Source organism: Marmota monax, unplaced genomic scaffold, assembly GCF_021218885.2.
Source record: "Marmota monax isolate L192 unplaced genomic scaffold, Marmota_monax_Labrador192_F-V1.1 WCK01_AAM20220418_F8-fsc00028, whole genome shotgun sequence".
Taxonomy (NCBI): Eukaryota; Metazoa; Chordata; class Mammalia; order Rodentia; family Sciuridae; genus Marmota; species Marmota monax.
In genome coordinates, this window is record NW_026694779.1 from 827874 (window position 1) to 850668 (window position 22795).

General features: G+C 38.6%; 1 protein-coding gene and 1 non-coding gene across 5 annotated transcripts in view; one reads left to right on the forward strand and one right to left on the reverse strand.

Moving 5' to 3' along the window:
- Positions 1-22795, forward strand: part of Tmcc1 (transmembrane and coiled-coil domain family 1) — a 175448-nt gene that overhangs the window by 46204 nt on the left and 106449 nt on the right. The gene's annotated exons all lie outside the window — the stretch shown is intronic.
- On the reverse strand, positions 18420-18491 carry Trnaa-agc (transfer RNA alanine (anticodon AGC)). Its single transcript has one exon. It is a non-coding gene; the product is annotated as a tRNA-Ala (tRNA).

Here is a 22795-nt window from a genome sequence, read left to right on the forward strand (position 1 = left end):
AGGTAGGGCTTTGTAGGGTTTATGAGGCCTTTGTACGCCGAGTGAGATGGGGAGCCATTGAGGACTCTGAGCATGAGAGGGTGTGGTCTGACTCATATTTCTAAAGGCATCTGTCTGGTTTTGGTGTGGACAGACTGCAGCACGTCGGGGTGGGAGCCAGGAGAGCAATAAGGGGTCTGAGATATACTTGGAAAGAGATGGCGTGACTGAAACCAGAGTTTTAGAGCAGTTGGGACTGTGGATGTAGCACAGTGATCGAGTGCTTTCCAGCATGTGCAAGGTCCTGGGTTTAGTCCCCAGCGCTCCCCCACCCTCCCAAAAGGCAGGTAGAGAGATCACAGCAGAAGAAATCATAGGGTGACAGATTTTTGAAGTTCCTGAATAGGGTTTCCCTAAAGTCAATTGATGAGCAGTATACGACTAAGAGTGGAAGCCAGGTTGATCATACTGAAACATGCATGGTGATTCTGAATTTTACATGCTCTTTTGTAATTTTTTTTTTTTTTTAATAAAACACAGCGGGATCAAAAGGTTTATCCCCAGTGTCATTTGTTCATATGTTCAATCCATAAGTACTTATTGTTTGGCCTAGGATTGTTTGAGGTCAGAGACCTGCAGACCTTCCTTTGAATAGTAAATGTTTTCAACTCTGCAGGCCGTGTGCTCTCTGTGCAGCAGCCCGGCTGTGTGCTGTCGGGTGTGTGAATGAGCCTGCCTGGCTTACCGGTGGATGTTACCTGGTCTTATGGGCCATGCTTGCTGGCTCCTGTGTTAGGTACTCAACATGTGAAGGAGTAAAACAGATAAAAATCTTTGCCTTTTATGGAGTTTACTGTGTAGAAGGGGAAGATTAATAAAACATGTAAGTAAAATACAGAGTATGAGAGTTGTAAAGAAAGAGGAGAACTGTAAAGTAGAATGGTCAGGTTGAATGTCACTGAGAGTGCCACCCATGACCGAGACCCGAAGGATGTGAGGGAGCAAACCAAGCCACTCAGGTGTCTGGGGAAAGAGCATGCCAGGCAGAAGGAAGGGCACATGAGCATCTCCCAGAGGCCTGCACTATAAAGAAATGGTATTGAAATTGTTTTTTTCTCAGCACTAAAATGAGAGGATGAAAGTGCACTTCAAGATCATAAGTCAGGCCACATGCACTGGCACATGCCTGTTATCTCAGCAGCTCAGGAGGCTGAGGCAGGAGAATTGCAAGTTCAAGGCCCAACCTCAGCAATTTAGCGAGGCCCTAAGCAACTTAGCAAGACTCTGTCTCAAAATAAAAAATGCACAGTACTGAAAACAGGCGAACAAAGACCCAAAAGTCATGTGTGTGCCAGATGAGTAAGGAGCACCGCTTGGGACAGTTCTTACTAATAAGAATTTGATCTGTAAATAGTATTTAAACCTCTCTTGCGGTTTGAGCATTAAGACTTTTCACTTCATATGCTTATCTATCTGTAGCTGTCATCATGTTAAGTTGTCACCCTTCCTCTCAGGGTAATTTGTTCCTTTTTTCAGTCTCTACAAGTACATGCATGATAACACACAAATATTTATACTGTTCACACAGATTTCTGCCCTGTCAGTTTCATTAAATTTCTTTATAACAAAGACTTTATTCTACCAATAACTGTCTCTTCAGTATTTGTACTTTGGAGATTAGCAATTTGGGGATGAGAGATTTCTGTACAGAGACCTCACCATCTTGTTAAGGAGGCAGGAATTACATAAAGTGTCAGTTTGAGAAGCAGCGTGATATAATGTGACCAAGCTCAGAAGTCAGGGGCTTGTGGTTTTAGATTCCAGTTACTTCTGTAATTAAGTATCCATGTGACCTTAAGGAAATTAAACTCTCTAGGTTTCATTTCCTTTAGTTTCAAGATGAGGTCATTTCAGTAAATAATATTTAATGTTGTTTCTCATCTGAAAATACTATAAATTAAACTTGCTGTATTTCCCATTTTTTTTCATGGCATGCACAGAAAGTTAAAATCCAGACAGCAGTAAGCAGGGTGAACTGATGGTCCAGGGCTGTGCGAGCCCACCTGGAGAACTGAGTTAACCAGTGCCTGCAACATACTTTTAGTCCATTCTCAGCAACTAAAAAGCTTCAGTAGAGAACAGTATGTATCAGATGTTATTGAAATTAAGATGGTAGAAGGCCCAAGAAGAGCTCAGTCTAGGGCTGTGTAGAAAAAGTACACTGGACAGCATGTCAGATGACAGATCTTCAGTACAGATCTTTCCAGTCAGTACAGATCTTTCCCATTATATAATGACACAATATAAGCAAATAATTAGGCTTCAAAAATAGTTGAGACGCAAACAACAACACAACACCCCAGTTGTGAGTCTCTAGAGAGCTAGAACCATACATGGCAATTAGTTGTGTGTCTCCCCCACATAGAGAACCCTGGGGTCTAACGAGTTGACAAGGGTTAGCCAGACACTTAGGGGAAACAATAAGAGATAAGTTAGGAAAATATATAATTATATATAGCTTATTTTTCAAATTTCAGTTTAGGGAAGAGGTTTTTTATTTAGGAATATGAGTGTGGAACTAAATTTTGATGATTTGACTGAAAATAGGAAATACTGAGTTTTTTTTAAGGCAGAGGGATTACATGTTAAAAAATATATTAGCTGGGCACAGAGGCGCACTTCTGTAATCCTGGTGACTTGGGAGACTGAGGCATGAGGATCTCAAGTTCAAGACCAGCTTCAGCCTCTTAAAGAGACCTTGTTTCAAAAATGAAATAGGCTGGGGCTGGGGATGTGGCTCAAGCGGTAGCACGCTCGCCTGGCATGCGTGCGGCCCGGGTTCAAACCTCAGCACCACGTACAAAGATGTTGTATCCGCTGAAAACTAAAAAATAAATATTAAAAAACTCTCTCTCTCTCTTTAAAAAAAAAAAAAAAGGCCGAGGATGTAGCTCAGAGGTAGAATTGCCCCTGGGTTCATTCTCTCTCTCTCTCTCTCTCTCTCTCTCTCTCTCTCTCTCACACACACACACACACACACACATCAAATTTTTAAAAAATAACTGCTTAAGATGGAAATTTACTATGTTGAAGACAGAATAAAATGGGAAAAACCCATCTAAGGTACCAGAAAACTTTACTGAGAAGTAATTGTCATGTAGCATAGAATCTGTCAACTTATAAAACATATACTCAGTTGTTCATTTCTGTGGGAGAAGTCACTCTGAATTTCAGTGTTAGAAATGGTTTGTAGATTTCCAGTTTAGTCCAAAAGGTGCATTCCTCCAAAACCTAGTTGAAATATTGTAACTATGCCACTATTGCAATAGTAACTACATAGTAAACAGTATAAGTTGATGCTATTTAAATGGCTCCTTTTTGTGGGGAGGGGTACTGGCGATGATGAGTCCAAGGGCACTGTACCACTTAGCTACATTCCCAACTGCCTCCCCCCCCACCTCCCCCTTTTAAGACAGGGCCTTACTAAATAGCTGAGGCTGGCCTTGAACTTTTGATCCTCTTGCCTCAGCCTCCCAAGGTACTTGGATTACAGGAAGGCACTATTAAAAAATACCTCTTGTTTTATAAAATAGTAAGAATGAATGCAATTTTTTTGTCATAAATTTTGAGATAGAAAAGGTTTAGAGGGAAAAATGAGACAGTAGATGCAAGCTTGATCTTCTAAAGGGAAGGTTAGAAGTGACTTTTTAAAAAAAGACATCACTTTAGAGCTCACTACATTATTTTCCTCTTCATAGGCAAATTTATCTTTAATAGGCTACAATTAGGGACTTGTTTTGGATAACTTAAAATATGGACAAAGAAAAAGAATTTTTTGTAGTGTGTGGCTAGTAACTGGAGTATAAAGAGGACTGGACTGTGTGTGTTCAAATAAAGAAATTTCTGTGATTGAATTAGTTGAGCTATGAGCAAAATCATAAAGCGAGCTGTACTTACTTCCAAGAGGATAAGGTGTCAAGAAAAAGAGATAATTCCTGTTGCTGACCACCAGATGGTGCCCTAGGCCAAGCACTGGTAGGTGGAAGTGAGGGGTGACCGTCCTGACTGGACATTAATTGTGGCTAGTATTTTTGAGAAGTAACCTATATAGGAGGTCATTAGGATAAAGGCTAAGTGACTAAGATAAGGTAGCAGGTGTTCTTGTAAATATCGAATTGGTTACTGTGGAAATAGAATAGATAATAGAAAAGCACATAGGATTTGATGTTAGAACAAAGAAATCAGAGGTTAAAAACAAACAAAATATTTTAATCCCAAGATTTGCTTGGGAGAACCAGTAAAAAAAATAGTGTTGGTTTTCCACGAAATAGTCAAAAAATTGTGTTGATGAAACCCAATAGAGAGCTTTCTTTTTTACTTATTTAGTGTCAGTGGAGTTACCAACACTGTTGAGGGAATCTCTTACAGGCAGTTGATAATAACATGGGACTGGAAAAGTGGCCTTGAGTTAGAAATGAAAATATTTTAGCTTTTTAATTGTTCTTTCCAAAGCTTGATTGTCATAGCAGGTGACTTACATAGGTTTATTGACCCTTGGAGCCAGAAGTATATGGCTATATCCCGCCCACCCCCACCATTTTTTGATTATCCTTAATGTTCTATTTCAAGGTTAAATATGGTGGTTTAATGAGTGGAAGTGAAGATACAGATATGATATTCTTGACCTTGATAAATTTGTTATATAAAGTTTAACAGGGATGTTTTTTTAAATATTTTGTTTTCAAATTTGAGTTGCATTCCTTCTGTTCAGAAGCAGCAGAGTTTATGTTGAAGACTTAACATAATAAAAAGTAGAGTTCACTTTTTTAAATGAAATCTAACCTACTTTCCTTTGTCCTACAGAATAGGCACAGGCTTTAGGGTAATCAGACCCATAAAGGAAAATAGCAGGCGACCCACTTTCTGCCTCCCTATCTGTACCCCAGGGAGTTGGGTACTTTATTAGTATCTTTGAATCTTAAGAGTCAGGAGGAGATTTTCAGCACCCAATGTCCAAAACACAGATGCAAGGTCCTCCTTCATAGACTCAGACAAAGGGACAGATCAAGATCATATCACGTTATATAAGGTATCGCTGGAACAGATTGGTTTTTCTTCTGAAATGACAGTACAGCATTTTATCTCAAGAAAGATAGGCAACTTTGGCAAGTTAACACAAAATTGAACTTAGTTAAGTATTTGTTTAAAGTTGATTAATGACTTGTTTTGATATTACATCATCATGACCTGATCCTCTTGGTCATATAAACAGAGTAGATTTTACTTTTGAACTTTGGTATTTCAGGGTCACACTTTATTCACATTATTCATTAATTTGTGTCTCTCATTTTGTAAATAAACTTTGAAAACATTTAAAAGTAGAATCCTAGGTAGAATCATTTTATTGATATATTTTTTTGGTACTGAGGATAGAACCCAGGGGTACTTTACCACTGAACTACATCCCCTGTTCTTTTTTATTTTTTATTTTATGACAGGGTCTTGCTAAGTTGCTGAGACTGTTCTTGAACTTCCCATTCTCCTGCCTCAGCCTTCTGAATTGCTGGGATTATAGATGTGCTCCACTGTGCTCAACAGAATCATTTTACAATAAGTAGATGTTTAATTTTAAAAATCTGATGGAAGATCTTTTTGTAATAAAAATTAGCAAAGGGGGGCTGGGGTTGTGGCTTAGTGGTAGAGCGCTCGCCTAGCATGTAGAAGGCACTGGGTTCGATCCTCAGCACCACAAAAAAGTAAATAAATAAAATAAAGGTATTGTGAAAAAAACTTTAAAAAAAAAGCAAGGGCTTATTGGTGTAGATGTAATACAAAAATATTCACATCTCCAACTAAAGATCAAGTCAAATATTTAAGAACTGATCAAATACATCTTATTGTATCATAGTAACATCTTACTGGTAATCCTAGCGATTTGGAAGGCAAAGGCAGGGTGGCAGGTTGGAGGCTAGCTTTAGTAATTTAGCAAGACCTGTCTCAAAATAAAAAGAACTGGGGATCTAGTTCAGTGGGAAAATGTTGCTGCGTTCAGTCCCCAGCACTGCCCCGCCCCCACCCTTCCCCCCAAAATTCTTACTGGGATTAGAAGCCATAGCTCAGATTTCAAAATTGTAATAATGTGGAAACCCAGAATTTAACAACCTTGGGTTGCAAAATGAGTCCCTTGCAACACTTCTGACTTTTAGTCAATAGGTCACTGGCTGTTGCCAAGTGATGAGCTAAGAGCCATATACTATTGCGTCTTTGAACCTTAATTGGACTCCTCACTTTACGGAGTGTGAAAACCTGCCAGAGGTCACACAGCTATTATGAGTAATGCCAGGACCACGTCCCTGGGCTCCTCCACATCCCCATTCAGCGTTCTTGCTTCTTTACCCTAATGGATATGTCAGAAAGTGGAAAGTATCAATTCTGTCAAACAGGGGACAAGAAAAGGGAAAAATAAAGTTTTTCCTTTTTTTCAAAAATTAGTTACTAGATCAGCTTGTTTGAACAAAGGCAGAAATCTAAGGGCACTGGCAGAGTGATTTTTATCACTACCCCTTTTTTGGTTTCTAATGTTATTATTTTTGAACACTCATCTTTTTCAGATGGGTAGCAATAAAATAAAATAGTGTAATGATTCCCTGGTTATATTTAATAGTTTATTAAGATATGGGCAATAAGATTCTGTACTTTAGTATGTTTAAATGAAATAACAATGAACAAGTAATTTACAATGTCTAATAAAGCAACGTTTTTATTTAGTGAGGTGGTCAGTTCAATAACCAGTCTTCATGGAGCTCTTTCTGCATTTTGAGATTGAGCTGGGGTGGAAAAGAAAGCCCATTGTTTTTATTTGTTCTAATTAGTTGCACATGACAGCAGAATGCATTTCTGTTCATTGTTACACAAGTGGAGCACAACTTTGTACGTGATGCAGAGTTGTCCCATGTGTGCAGTAATACACGTATCTAGCCCACACCTCCTCCCCTTTGCCCTGTCTAAAGTTCCTCCATTACTCCCATGTCCCCTGTCCCCCAATCACCATTATGAGTCTGCATCCTCATATCAAAGAAACCATTCGACCTTTGGTTTTTTGGGATTGGCTTACTTTGCTTAGCATGATATTCTCCAATTCTATCCATTTACCTGCAAATGCCATTATTTTATTCTCGAGAAAGCCCATTATTAAGGTCTCACATGAACCATAGTATATGTTGGAGAATTAAGAAAGGTTAATGAAGGTAAGAACCATCCCTCTGTTATCTTCTTGCCTTAAGTCACCAAGAAACCAGTCTTGGAAATACTGAATTTTGATGAATAATTCAGTAATTGAGACTCTTTTTTCCATATCATTGCAGTATTTTTTTTTTTTTTAACAAATGATCAAGTCTTAGGGAAAATGTTCAGCTTGCCTGAGACCATGGCTGAGCCGAGTCGTTTGCTGGTTCTGCCATCTCACGGGTAGTGTTTCTCATGCACTTAAGTGTGGGGAGTATAAGCTGGAGTTAGAAAGTGTTGGTGGTTACAAAAGGAACTAGTTTGCCAAAGAATTGGTAGCCTGACAACTAATTTTCCTAAATCAAAAGAAAAAAGTTGGTCTTCATGAACTGAAGCAGGTTTGAGGCCTGATAATGAACTCTTACAGTAGAAATTTAGATAAAAAGGTAAATTTCCCATTGCTTTCCCGGAATGATCATGATGCAATTGCTGGAAGTCACCATTGTCTTACTTCCAAACAGTGCTTATAAGTAGCAAGTGAGTGTTGGTTGGTTGGTTTGCCTTGGCTCACACTGTTACTAGTAGGTAATGTGGTTGTTGGTAGCAGTGAATATGTTTTATTATGCCTCCACCCCCACCCCCAGCCATGTTGCTGACCATCTGGAAGTTAGATAAGAGGGAGGGAGCACCTCCTAAGGAAGTTCCACTTTTCCTTTGGAGTCTTTTATTGCCACAAAATCTTAGGTGGGGAGGAATTGTTCCATCAACTCAGTTGTGTGATGTTCCCCTCAAGGGCCTGTGTGGTCTCTTAGGTCTCCCAGACAGCCCATTCTGCTCCTGATTCTGTTAGACACATCTAGCATCTTAAGCTGGGTCTTTTTTTTTTTTTTTTTGGTATTGGGGATCGGACCCAGGGTTGCTTTCCCAAAGATCCACATCCCCAGCCACCACCAACCCCTTTTTTTGAGACAGAGTCTTGCCAAGTTGCTGCTGTAGGTATGAATTCTCTTTGCAGTGCATCTCTCCTGGATAGTCCGTTTGGCAGGCTAATAATTCCTAGTGCTTGTGATATATTGTCTTCAACTTAACAAATATCTGTTGATCCAGGCATTTCTAAGTGGTGGGGACATAAGAGTGAATCCTCACTGCAGACAGATATACTGTGAAGTATTACCATAAGAAACTGAAATGAGGTTGGAATGAGGGGACATGTTGTGTTCACACAGTTGGTCAGAAGTTTGCACTGGATTCTGTGGGTGTTACTAAGAATAATCCAGCAGCCAGCTGCAAGGCCTGGTGTAGACAGCTCAAGGGGAAGGCCGACTTAAAAACAGCTTAAAACATCTCTTAGGGTAAGAGACACTGTGGTTCTTGGAGCCTGAAGTATTTGGATCTTCCCTGGCTTCTAACAGAAAACTCCACATCAAGTAGATTCTTGTAGTCACATTATAGTTCATGGTTTCAGTAGTTCACTAAGAACCCCTGAGTCCATGAAAAATACTGAGTGCTTCACCAGTGTTTATCTTACCTTTGTGTGGGGGCCACGCTATTATTCTCTGTATGGCCAATTTGGGGAATGTGCTGCTTCAGTGAATGCTGGGAAGTCATTTCACATCACAATTTTGAGTGCTTGGTTATATTCATCTGTCTACTCGCCCAGCCCTTCATTATTCTTAAACTGTGGTGTCTGACACAGAATGCGTTGGCCAGATCTGGGTGCAAGGGTAACAGAAGCTGAGCTGAGCCATGACTCTAAAGAACTGTGTGCCTCTTTTTAAGAAGCCAATCAGGTGCTTTTGCTTTTTAATTACTGCTCCTTTTTTACCGTCAAAAATTTGTCTTTATTTATGATCTCTAAAAATCAAGGAAGGTTCTTTTTTTTCTCCTTTTTCTCTCCTTCATCTCCTTCCTCCCCCCCCCTCTTTTTTTTTCTTCTCTCTCTCTGCCCTTTCCTCTCCCTCCCATCATCCTTTGCTCTTCCCCAACTCAATAGAAACTGCAGCCTCTCACAAAGTCACAGTGTGGATGACAGTCTCCAGGAGCCTCAAAGGAAGAATTATTCTTAGAATTTATTTCTTTTAGGATAATAATAGTAAATATTGCTTCCCCATTATACTTTGAGAGCTGATGGTTTCCTGATCTTTAAAAAGTTCATACAGATTTTTCAAAAAAATAGTGTTCTAAGGAACTGGCACTTCCTTCTTAGAAAGAATTTGATCCTACAACATAGAGTCAAAAGTTTTGACATTTGAATATTGGGTTTTTTTAATGGATGAATTATGGGGATGAATTTTTTTATATGGAAATTCCCGTATTTAATTTTTGAGCTAGAGCCTTGATCAGTTGTTGGTTCCCTGGAACTTGGGAAAGCTGTTTTTAAGAAACTTCAGTAATTATGAATTCTGCAGGTCCTCTGCTGGTACATTCTGGTACTGCTGAGAGTGTTCTGTGATGAACTTGCCAGTAGTTCTGCAGTGTTACTTTAAAAGCAATTTCTTAAAAAAAAAAATGAAAAAAAACAGTTTTATTGGTTAATCTTAATATGATCACAAAAAATCTTGTTTTTAATTACTAACCAGAGTACGAGACCAGAGTATGTTGGTCTAAATCCAGAACTTCGAAGTTAGTAAATAACTTGAAAGCTTTCAGTAAGTTGTTTGGGTTCTAAGTAGTAGAAAGTTGACAGTTTGCCTTGGAAACCTGATTTAAGTGTGTTTACTTTTTAAAGATTCTACATATGACAGCTTTCCAAAGCTTTTTATTCTTCAATTTTTTTTTTTTTTTTTTTGTCCTGAGGATCACCCCTAGAAGTGCTTTACCACCAAGCTGCATCCTCAGCATGTTCTATTTTTTATTTTGAGACAGGGTCTCACTAAGTTGCTTAGGGACTCACAAGTCGTTGAGATTATAGGCATGTGCCACCACACTGGCTCATTCTTCCATTCTTTGCTTTCTTTTTAGAATATGACTTATGACAACATGAGTATTTTCTTTAAAAACTCTAAGCATTTCCTGTATCCTTGTTAAAGCATTTGGACAGAATTATATATATATATATATATTTTTTTTTTTTTGATTGACCTTTATTTATTTATTTATATGTGGTGCTGAGGATCAAACCCAGAGCCTCACACATGCCATGCAAGCATTCTGCCACTGAGCTTCAACCCCAGCCCCTAGGACAGAATTTTTGATATGACCTAAATGTTAATGTCTTGAAAAGCTAATTCTAGGTAAGAATATTATATTTTAAATATTAATTGAAATGGACTATATCTTCTTTTCATTTCCAGTGCGTAATATTCTGAGGAATCCAGCTTAGACCTTTAAATGTAGATAAATCCAATCAAAGCAGGTTTAATTCTTGGTTTAGAGGGATAATGAAAGATCTCTTCACAAGTCTCTGTCCTCTGGGTAGGGATGTGTGTGCACATGATTATAGATTATCAAAAGCCTCGTTGTACAGTGTAAGCTTAAAGGAAAGCAGAGTAATCTGTTGCTCTAAGTTGCTGTGAACTTTTATCAAGAAAATAGTTTTATTATTTTGACATTTTGGAAGATTATATGAGTGCCATTTATTTTTCATGCTAAATGGTTACTTGTGCATGGTGGATGGTGCACTGATTATGAGTATTTAATATTTATCGAGGATCCTTAGTCATATATGTGACCCCTGTGACCTGATATTCCAAAACATAAAGGAAAGGGCATTATCTATTTATTTAAACTAATGGCTTCTAAATTATATTTTTTATCTACCTCTTTAAGCATGTCTCTGATGTGTCTGTTTAGTTATAAATTATACATGTTCCTGCATACTATGTACATCACATAACACAGAAATAGAAATAAAAAAATATAAATGGAAATTGTAATGTTTTTTCCTGTAACCCATTGATTGTCTTACAATATACTCTTGGGTGTGTATTTAGACCAAGATAAAAGGAGTAGCTTCTCCCTGAGGAATTTTTGGATAATATAAAAATCATTTATGTTTGACTTAGGATGTGACAGTAACACAAGAACAGATTTTACATCAGGACTGTTTTAAGTTGAGGTGATCTGCACTGGAGAGTTTACCAGCTGAAAGATCAGCAAGCAGATGCCAGGGAGCCACACAGCCACAACTCAGAGTTGGACTAAGCCAGATTCCTTTGAGATTCTGTGAAAAACTGTGGGATTCACACACTGTTGGAGAGTCAGACTATGGATGAAGATCTGGCTCAGGAGTGTGCTGGGAAATTGACTTCTTCATTCAGACCTGCTCAGAACTCCTGTTGTCTTGTTTAGAAATTTGATGGCCTCAGATCTTCAAGCCATCTCTACATAGGAAAAAGTTTTAATGCTTCTTACAAACATACAGCCTGACCACGTAGGATGATAAATACATAAGTACAGTCCAGCATCGGCCTTTGTCACTTAACCTGCCTCATGATGCATGGAGGGAGGGAGACTCAGGAGCACATTTAGAATGGATGATTGCAGTGTATGGCATCCCAGATGATATATAAATAAGTTCTGTCTAACACACGCAGGTACTGTTTCATTAAGAATAATCTGCAGTTCATATTTTTAAGCTCAAATTGTTATCACCTTAAAAACAAAAACTTGAGCACACTCCTCCCCACCTTCTTTTTTTCGTTTTTCTTGCCCCTCCCCCGCCACCCATGGGCAGTTATTTTGTGAAACCCGGCAGGCCAGGTGAACCAGTTACAAATGTATAGGTTTCCAGGGTAAGTTCTGGAAGTGGGGCTCTTAAAAGGAGACTCCAGGCACCAGCAGAGGACTGCCACGAGCCTTGGGTGCGCCCTTCCGTGCTGTAGAGGACTGGCTGGAGTTTCTCCGTTGGTGTGTTTCCTCTTTGCTGGTTTAGGTAATGCCCTGTTCTTTCTTATTATTAACACAGAGACATGAAGCTCTTCTGCATCAGTGATATCAGAGTATCAGATCCTTAAGAATCAACAAAACTTGAGATTTTCTTTTTTTAATGGATAGGTCGTCCTTCCTTTAGAAGGTTTGTTAAGAAGATCGCCATCTCTGCAGCACTGCAGTGATCATAAAATAGAGCTGGGCTGGGGCTCAGTGGCAGAGCATGTGCCCAGTATGCATGAGGCCCTGGCTCAACCCTCAGCGCCATGTGAAAATAAGTAAATAAAATAAAGGTATTGTATCCATTGATGACTAAAAATATTTTTTAAAAAGAATGAATAAAGTAGAAGCAGTTAGTGGAATAGAGCAAGTAGATTAGAGGAGGGAATGGAATGAGATGGATCAAATTATGGGCACACACAAATGTGGCATGATGATTGCCACTGTTACGTACAGTTATAATACGCCAGTTACAAAGGGTGGGTACTGTTCAAAATGAACCGCCTAAAAGTGGGGGAAAAAGAGTCCTGATTCTAATCTACTTCTGAGCATTTCTATAAGAAGCATCACAGTGGAGTAGTGCATCAGAGTTACTGAAGACGACCTCCCTTGACGCTCTGAGCAAGGTGTTGGCTAGACCCTTAGGGAAAGGGAAGCTTGTTTTTGTCTTAAAACTTTCCAACAGTTGGGCTGGGACTGGAGCTCAGCGTAGAGCGCTTGCCTTGCGTGTGTGAGGCACTGGGTTTGATCCTCAGCACCACAGAAAGATAAATAAATGAAATAAAGGTATTGTCCATCTACAACTAAAAATATTAAAACAAACCTTTCCAACAGTATGCTTTTAACAATTGTAGATGGTTCTAGACCAAAGAGCAAGACCCAAGGTTTTGTATTCCTTGGAACCTGTTGTCCTTTATAATGATGCAAACAGAAAGAAACCCCCCCAAAACTGGAAAAAACTACCCAACTTTGTTATTGTCAATGTGATTCTTTATGACAAACCGTTTCTTTCTTTCTTTCTTTCTTTCTTTTCTTTTTTATGACAAATCATATCTTTAATAAACTTCCTTCCATTTTCCATACTCCCTGTGTGTCATGGGCTGTCTTACATCATTTGTTATGCCAGGCAGAATTAACTCTTGTGAAATGGAGAGTGTTGGCCTGGAGGGCATAAGGCCCAGGGGGAACTGAAGTTCCTCTAAAGTGAAGGGGGAACTTGTCAGCTTGGTGAGAACAGGAAGTGAGGTTTTATGATCAGATCATAGCTCAGCTACGTATGTAGGCCAGGGTATAAATTACCTACTTTGAATCGATATCTTAGTTATGATGTGTGTCCCTTATTTTTTGCTTATGATTCTATATGCCTTCTGTTGTATTAAGGCTCAGAGATCTGGATTTTTAATTTTTCATTACTATGAGTATTTGTATTGCTAGTGTTTTACTAAATAAATCAATAAAATAAAAATTCTCATTTTTATTTTATTGATTTATTTAGTATATTTAGGGTTATTTAAGTATAGTCCTTTTTCACATCTGTCTTTAATACATAACATTCATTTTTTTTTTTTTTTACTATTTTGGTGGGATTTATTTAAAAATGAGGTTAAAAAAATAAAGAATTAAATATCCTTGAACCTGGCCTGAGGTTTTATAATGATGCACCTGTAAAAGGCTTTGATGTTCATTGTAGAACATGTCAAAAGCCATTCTTTTTGTATAATTTTGAATAGTTTAAGCGTGTATTTTTTTATTAAGTACTGTCTTTTTCTCCTTCCTTTAAGATTTATTCCCTGGTGATTTTTTTCCTTTCTGTCAGTTTGTGTCTGTGTCATTCACTGTCTCTGGCTTCACAATTCTGTATTGTCCTAGCACCATTTTAAAACCACAGCTGGAAGCTCTGAAAAGCCTTCTGACAAAGGAAGACTGAATTGTGACCTTAGACTATTGACAAGGCTTAGACTATAGGAACAAATGACAGAAATGAATGTCTCAGATCCGCAGCCTCGTCCTCAGTCTCTGAGTGAATTGTTGAAACCAAGAATTCAAAAATCGTATTTTCTTTTCAATAGTAGGAAACATTAATAGTGTGAAACATTCTATGTGCTTGTGAATCATCGCTGCATCTGGGATTGTTGTTGAAAAATCTGCTGCTTTTCTCATCCTTGATCCTCTTAGTATCGCCTCTTTTACTCCCTGGAATTTAAAAAGTCTTCCTCTATTGTCCTGAGGTTTTATAATGATGTACCTCCTTGTGGGTCTTGGGGGCATTTGTGAGGCTAGGAACTTGCACGTCTCTTTTGATCTGGAAACATTTGTTTTAGAAAACTTCCTTGTTAGTCTTTGTGATTCCATATTTTAAATGTTTTATTATGTAATATTTTGTTCACATAAAAGTGAATGTGTATAAGCCATGACCCAGTAATGAACTACCTGTGAGCTGCCACACAACCTAAGAATGGGAACATTGCTGACGGCACCACTCTGCTGCATTTGTGATTTTCCTACTGTCTAAACTTTGTGTTTCATGACCCTGACTTTGAAAAAAAGAAGAATTAATTACATATGTGTTGGGCACTAAACAAACTATTGTTCAGTTATGCCTGTTTGGGGGCTTTGTAAAATGGTCTTATAGTTAATATAGTATTTTAGGGTTTGCTTTTTATGCAAAGAAATGTTCCTAAGATTGATCCATGTCATTGCACATAGCTATAGTTTGTTTATATTGTTTATTTAATTCCTTCCTACACCTATATTTCTTTTCTCTTTTTGACTGTCAGAGGTTATGCCCCTGACTTATCCTTTAGTGTTGTTTTTTTTTTTTTAAGAAAATTTTGTTTTCTGTTCTAATTTCTGAGACTTCCCATAAAACTTATTTTCCAGTACTTTTACTAAATATTTCTGCAATCATTTTAAATTTCCTGAGTGATTTTTCTTCTTGTTGTTATCTGCTTATTTTTTGCAGCAGCATCTTGTTATTTTATGGGTTTGTTTTCTTTTGTCTCTGAGGCTGTTTTCTTTTGCTTTCTTATGTGTTTGTCTCTTCTTTCTTTTTCTGCCCCCTCTGGAGGTGTTAGTCTCTTTTTTTTATGTTAGGGACTTTTCTGAGATATCTGGTTAACCCTAACTTTCTCCTCACATTTGAGCAACATTAACATGGTGGGGAATTCTCTTTGTGAGGGCTTATATAGGTTGATAGATTTTACTGAAGAGCATTACAAAGAGCCCAGTTTGTTGCAGGGCCTCCCAATTATCAGTATTTCCGGGTTTTTTTCTCTAGTCGATTTTTCTAGAGAAATTGTTGAGACCCTTGCCTTTGGGTGGATGGCGCTGGGGTGATAAGCCTGGCTGGCTGTTCTAGAGACCAGGGGAAGAGGACTGCAATTTCCGTCTATTGGTTTAATCCTACAGCTCCTCAGAATGATCCCTCATCCCAGCCTGGTCTCAAGTCCTTCTGGTTTATTGTTTCAGTCCAACTAGATTTTTAAAAAAGTGGAAGCTCACCGTCATGTGTTAGAATGATCTGTTGGTCTAACTGTTCATTATAAATTCTTTTGGCCAGTCCTCCTGTTTCCAGGCCCACCTCAGGGCCCTGCTTTTAAAGCAGCCCTGGTACCTCTAAGTCCCGACCTCAGGACTGTAGTGTGGGTATGAATTGGCTGCTGCTGGCTCATTTCCCCACCATGCCTTCTACCTGCAGAGCCCTTTCCTTTGTCTTTCCGACTACAGTGATGCTCATGTTCAGTGTGCTCTCACCATGCTCTGGGGGTTGCAAACGATTGCGAAGGGAACCCCCTGAGAGAAGAATCCCAGACAGAGTCATCTCACTTAATGTTGTAGGTTTTTAAAAAATGAAATTCTTAATCCTTTTTAAAATGCCAAGTATGCGAAATGGAATTTAGATGGAGACTAAGAAGTTGATTGTTTTTAAAGAATCATTTTTAACATTATGTGACTAAAAGGACTAAGATATTGCAAAGAACAAATCAGAAAGGAGGTTTTAGTTCGTTTATGAGAGTTCTTGACAATAAGTCTTTTTTTTTTTTTTCCTGAATCTATAAAGCTCTGCATTGCTGTGTCAAAACTCTGCACATCTTTGTAGAGAAAACGCCCAGTTACTACTTAGAGAAGATTATTTTTCTGGGAAAAGATCTATTGTTGTTGCAGGATGGGGGATTGAATCCAGATCCTTCTACTTGCTGGGCAAGCACTCTACAACTGAACTATATCCCTGGCCTTTTTTATGTGACTTTGAGAGAGAGAGTCTTGCTAAGTTTACCCAGGCTGGCTTTGACTTGGAGATCTTCCTGTCTCAGCTTCCCAAGTGTGTGCCACCACACCCTGCTGAAAAAGATCTGTTGTTGACTTGGGCATGGTGGTGCACACCTTAATCCTAGCAGCTTGGAAGGCTGAGGTAGGAGGACTGCAAGTTCAAAGCCAGCCTCTGCAATTTAGTGAGGCCCTGTCTCAAAAAATAAAATGGAACTAGGGATTTGGCTCAATGGTTAAGCGTCCTTGAGTTCAATCCTGGTACAAAACAAACAAACAGTCCCAACTTGTTGAACTCCATGTCCAAGTGCAAGAATAAGAGAGAGAGTTAGGGAAACAAAATTTAAAGTGCAAGTCATGGAGCATACCTGAAAATGGACAGAAAAGCGTTGAATATCCCTTTTTTACTCTCATAAAAAACATTTAACATAAAACTTAACCATCATAAACATTAAGTGTCCAGTGTTGTAATGTTAAGTGTATTCACATTATTGTAAAACAGATCTCCAGAACTTTTTCACCTTCAAGTCTGAAACTCTAAAGTGATCAGTAAAACCCCCCCTTACCCTCTCCTCCAGCCCCCTGCTAACTACCATTCACCTTTCTCTGACTTTGCCAACTTTAGATAACTCAGAGGTGAGGAACCACAGTACGTCTTGTTGTGATTGGTTTGTTTCACTTGATGCCTCAGGTGAGCTAGGATGTGGGAGGCTCGTCCATACTTCTGTTCACATGTCAAGGACGTGGCCCTGGTACAGTGAAGCGGGGGAGGAAGCATGTCTTTTTCTCTACCCACTTGAGGTCAGTAATAAGAGAGGAAAACGTGGAATAATAAGAGAAAAGCATGCAGATTTATTTAATGTAAGTTTTATCTGACATGGGGACCCTCATAAGGAAATGAAAACCCATAGAAAATGATTCAGCTTGTGTATTTTTTACTTGGTTTTTATTAAGAAATTACTAGTTGTAGAGAAATAGGATTGACAGAGTTTGTAAGAGTGATAAACCTAGAGGAAGCTCAGCAAGGCCTGTTTCTTGAGATTCATTCTGGGACCCTTCATCTTCAGAGAGAAGGGTGTTTCTTATATAATGTATGGGAATTCACATTGGGTTTTAGGACGTGCTTCAGTGGAAGGTCAGGAGAATCCTTAGGTTTTAAGACCAGCTTCAGTGGAGAAGGGTGGAAGGAGGTTGGAGAGGTCTTCCTGCTTGGTGGTTTGGTGGTTTTCTGAAATGCCACTGTGGCGTGTTGGGATAGTGTGTTCTGATCCCACTGGGCGGTGGTTCAGTGCTTTGTTGTGTTGAGGGAGGTATGAACAGCCACACCAAATGCCATGCATTTCCCTGTTCTTTTGGCTTGGATACCATCTTGGTTTCACAGTGGTCTGCGTGTCCTAGCTGATTCTGTCGTCTGTATTTTGTTTTGAGCTCCCCTCTCTAGAGGAAGGAGGGCCTGTAGCTATAGCTTCCTAGTCACCATCTCTCACTCTACCTCTCAGAACTTTTTAAAGCACAAAATTTTGCCAGATAACTTATTTCTTTCTTTATTTTTTGGGGGGTGAGTTCCAGGGATTGAACTCGGGCACACAACCACTGAGCCACATCCCCAGCTCTATTTTGTCTTTTATTCTGAGACAGGGTCTCACTGAGTTGCTTAGGGCCTCACTGTTGCTGAGGCTGGCTTTGAACTCAAGATCCTCCTGCCTCAGCCTGCTGAATGGCTGGGATTACAGGCATGTGCCACCATATCTGGAAAGATAATTTATTTCCTTGTATAATATTTGTAAGTAAAAGAGAATCAATACTTTGAACTTGAGTATGGCATTTGATTTTGTACTTTATATACAAACGAAACTAAATCTAAAGCATTGATATCCCAGCTTTGTTGATAGAATCTTTTCCATTGGGGTAAAGAAATAAGGAAATAGTAACATTAATTCTATAAGACAAGACTATTTTCTTTTAAGGATTTCCTAGCATTCTACCCATATTTATTGAATGTCTAGTATGTGTAAGTCACTGTGCAATTGAGATAAGAAAAAAAAAGGCAGTCCTTCAAAGTGCCGTGCGTGCGCACCCATGGGTGCAGCTGGGGGTCGAACCCAGGGCCTCCTGCATGCTAGACAAGTGCTCCACCACTGAGCTACACCACCAGTTCTTTTTAATTTTTGTTTCTTTTGAGTGAGGTCTTGCTAAGTTGTCCAGGCATAACTTGTGGTCCAGCTTCCTGAATAGTTGGGGTTATGTAGCAAATGCAGTAGCACAAGAACTCACTGCACATGGATCAGGTTTCCAGAGACTGTGTTGCGAGTTAAATAACAGAAATGACAAGGAGCTGAAGAGATTGGGCTTGCTGCTAGAGAAAATGAATCTGGACTGGACCTTGAGTGTGGATCCTATCTTAGTATCTACCCTGGAGAAAGACTCACCCGTGCAAAGCAAGCATGCACAGGCAGTGCTGTTTCTATCAGCAGAAATGTGGAAATAATCTAAAGCTCATCAAGAGAGTGGCTACATAAACTATTCTGCCTACACCACAAAATACTTTGCAGCATTTTAAAAATATGTATGTAAAGCAAATAGTGTAGACTACGTATGTGTTGAAAGAAAAATTTTAAATAATTGAAATTTTATGGTTTAAGCATTTTATAATTTAATTGACAGCATTGTACATATTTATCTTGTACATCATGATGCAAAATAGACATTATGGAGTAGCTAAAGTGAATCCTCAAATAGTTATCATTTTTGTAAGAACATTTAAAATTTACTGTTAGTATTTTTAGTAATGCAGCGATACATTGTTTATTAGTTTTTAGTTACCATGTTGTATAACAGATCCCTTGAACTTAATTTCTCTTATTTAACTGAAATTTTGTGTCCTGTGACCAATATTTCTGCATACTCTACCCCTCTTACAAATGAGGTTGCAGATAGTATATTGACTTTAGTTGGTTTATAAAACAAATCAAACTCACCTACAAATAATACCCTATAATTTTATGCATATACAATTATACAAATTCATAGTAAACAAAGGATATTTTGATAACAGTGGTTATAGTAACTAACTTTTATAATTTATTTATATGATTAAAACTAAACACAAAAGCCCAAATGGAAATTTATGAAAATTCTAGTGGTGGTTATTTCTACATGATTATTATGAATAAATTTAATCTTATTTATAATCAGTGTATTCTCTTAATTCTTATAAGGAGCATATTTTACTGGAAAGTGTTAAATGATAAAGAATCATTTACAAATGGGAAATAAATGACAAAAAGCTAATAAAATTAATCCTTGCAATGGAAAAGAAGAGCAAGTGGAACAAATTTTGCAAATAAGGGGAGGTGGATGAGGGAGAGAGAAAGAAATTCAGGGTGTCAGAAATTGTTTAAGTTGTATAGAACCTTTGAATACTTCTTTGTCTTATTAAGGCATTCATTTAAATACACCAATTTGGGCTGAGGATTTAGCTCGGTTGGTAGAGCGCTTGCCTTGCATGCACAAGGCTCTGGGTTCAATCCCCAGCACCAATAAAATAAAATATGCCAGTTTGATTGTGCTAGGTTTCTGTCCCAAAGGAACCTACGATTCTGATGATCAGATGTAGGCAGCAAATTACAACAGAGTGTAGTAAGAAAGAATCGATGGGTCAAGTCAGGAAAGGTGTTGGTGAGGCTGATAGAGAAGGAACAGACACCTGAGCTGAGGTTTTGGAGTTTAGGTCAAAGGTAGTGGGAAGTGTCTATTGCAAGAAAGTGGAGACCAGCTCTTGAACTCCCTGTAGATATTTTTAGGGCCTGGATTTGATAGTTGTTAAATATTTCATACATATAATCCTGCTGTTCTTTGCCACACAGTAAACAATAATCATGTCAGTCATCGGGAACTCAGTAGGCACATAGTAAACACTAATGGAATGAATGGTTAGTCATGCTGAAAGGTGAAGTAGCAATGTACTAAATTTACGTGGAGAACAATGCTAATAGTCAAGGAGAGTAGCATTCCATAAATACATGGAAGAATATATAGAGGAAATGAGAAGAGGAACAGAACTGACTTTAAAAGATCTGAGAAAGAGCTTTGTCTGAGAGTACAAAGTAAAGTTTTAAGAAACTTCTTAAAAAGACAACCGAAGAGCCAGGCTTAGTGTGTTTGCCTGTAATCCAGCAGCTCCAGAGGCTGAGGTGGGAGGATTGCAATTTTGAGGTCGGCCTGGGCAAAGATAAGATGTGTAAAAGGAGTCAGACACAAGAGGTTCTTTGTGAATTTTAAGTATGTGGTTACCTTTAGGGGACAGGAGAGCAGTAAGAAGTTTAGGAACTCTCTGGAACTGGAGGTATTCTGTATTTTCATATGGAAATAAATGTTCTATATCTTCACACGTTTGTTTATGTATAGCAGTAAGTATGTGTGTACCTAGCAGTGGATTTGTATGTCCGTGTGAGTTCGTTTCATTTACTGAATGAAATATTCATCCACAGTGATATTACATAGCAGTAACAACTTATTTACAATATGTGGATTGCAAAGATGATGAGCAAAAGAAGCATTTGTTTGTACATATATACACAAGCGCGCGCGAACAGATTCATTGATGAACTCTTTAAGATGTGCATTTACGTAATTTCAAGAAATGGTCTTCATAGAGAATCTAATAAGAGAAAATGGGTTTAAAGGAAGGGTGTATTTAGAAAATTAATACCTTGACCATAAAACCTTCATGAGAGATGAATCACAGGGGGATGTGGCTATTCCAGCTCTGAAAAGCACCTTTATAGGCTGGCTAGGCAAGGACCTTGTTCAGTGAGTGAGTCACCTGGATGCAGAGGAACTGGAAGAAAGAGCCTTATGAGTCTCCCTCACCCACTATTGCTTCCTTCCATGCATTTGCTGAAGGTAATGTGTACCTTGAGTGTGAGGGAGAGACAAATAGAGAGCCCACCTCATTACTTTTATGAAAGGAAACAGACAATTTAGTGTACTTGGAAGAGCCACGTCCAGATCACCAAGGTGAAGACTTTGGCGAGTCTGGTTGCTCTTTAAATCAACCATTGAAATTGGTTGTGGAATTAAATACTGTTAGGTTCTCAAACCTTTTGATCATCAACTTCTTTTAACTTCTTACTACTTAATATTAAGGACATTACTTTCAGGGCTATTTGTATTGAAAGTTGCTTGAGCTTTGGTAAATAATTACCTAAATTAATTAAATTCCAAGTTGATAAAATGTTATATGTATGTTACCTATTGTGGGATTGCCAAAAGAAATCAGTTTTTGTAAAATAAAAATCTACCATTTAAGGGGGCCTGAATCACCACAGCGAACCCTAAAGTTGACAGAATTATTGAGTCTTCTTTTTGGAAATAGTTGTTCTTCCTTGCTTTAAGGGTGGACTCTAATGAAAACATAATTTCTGAATGAGGGAGCCTGTCCCATTCATAATTGTTAATGGTGACCTGTTTCCATCTGGGCAGTTTGTAGAAAGGCAGTTTACAAATGTGTGCAGTTTTGAAAGGAAAAATAACTGAATGTTGTTAGTGTTTACATTCCCATCCTATAACCAGGACACACTGCCTTGTTAGTGTGGAAGGACTTTCTACTGACCGGTCCTTTCACACCTCTGTGGTTTGACTTGTGTTTCTCCACTGCCCATAATGGTCTCGCTCTTTCTTACCTCGCAGAATTCCTACCTAAATTTAAAGACTCTAAGACTTCTGCTGTTCCAAACAACATTCATCTTTCCTTCCTTGTGCTATAAATGACCCCACTAAGTTTTGGGGAGGGAGGTATGGAGGAATCCGTCCAGGGGTGCTTTACCACTGAGCCACATCCCCAGTCCTTTTCATTTTTTATTTTGAGTTAGGGCCTTGCTAGGTTGCTGAGGCTGGCCTACAACTTTTAACCGTCTTGCCTCAGCTTCCCCAGTCACTGGGAATACCAGTGTGCCCTACCACACCTGGCCTTCCCTACCAATTATCACTGCTAGTATACCATTTATGTGTTGTGTGACAGCTTAAATTTTCTGTTTCCTTTCTAGGCTGTGACCTCTGTCATGAAAGGGGGTGCTTCATTCCATACCTCCCCTTGTCTGGTATCCTAAACGCTTGTTCTGAAGTGACAGTGTATTGCATAATCAAAAGGCTATGAAGTTCTTATAATTTTAATGATTAATTAGAGTTGCTACTGCACAGTTACATCTTCTAGATTATAACAGGAAGCTGGTCAAAACCTACAGTGGTGTTTGATCAATAAAATTTATTTAAGATAACTTTGTTTCATGACTGGGCACCAAAAAGATAAGAGAGGGACCTTCAGTTGTATTATTTCAGGTGGAAAGAAACTAACTTGTCTTAAATTGTAGTAAACTCACTCATAACTGAATGTGTAAAAGTTTAATCTTTAAAAATGGAATGATTAGGGTTGGAGCTGTAGCTCAGTGGCAAAGTG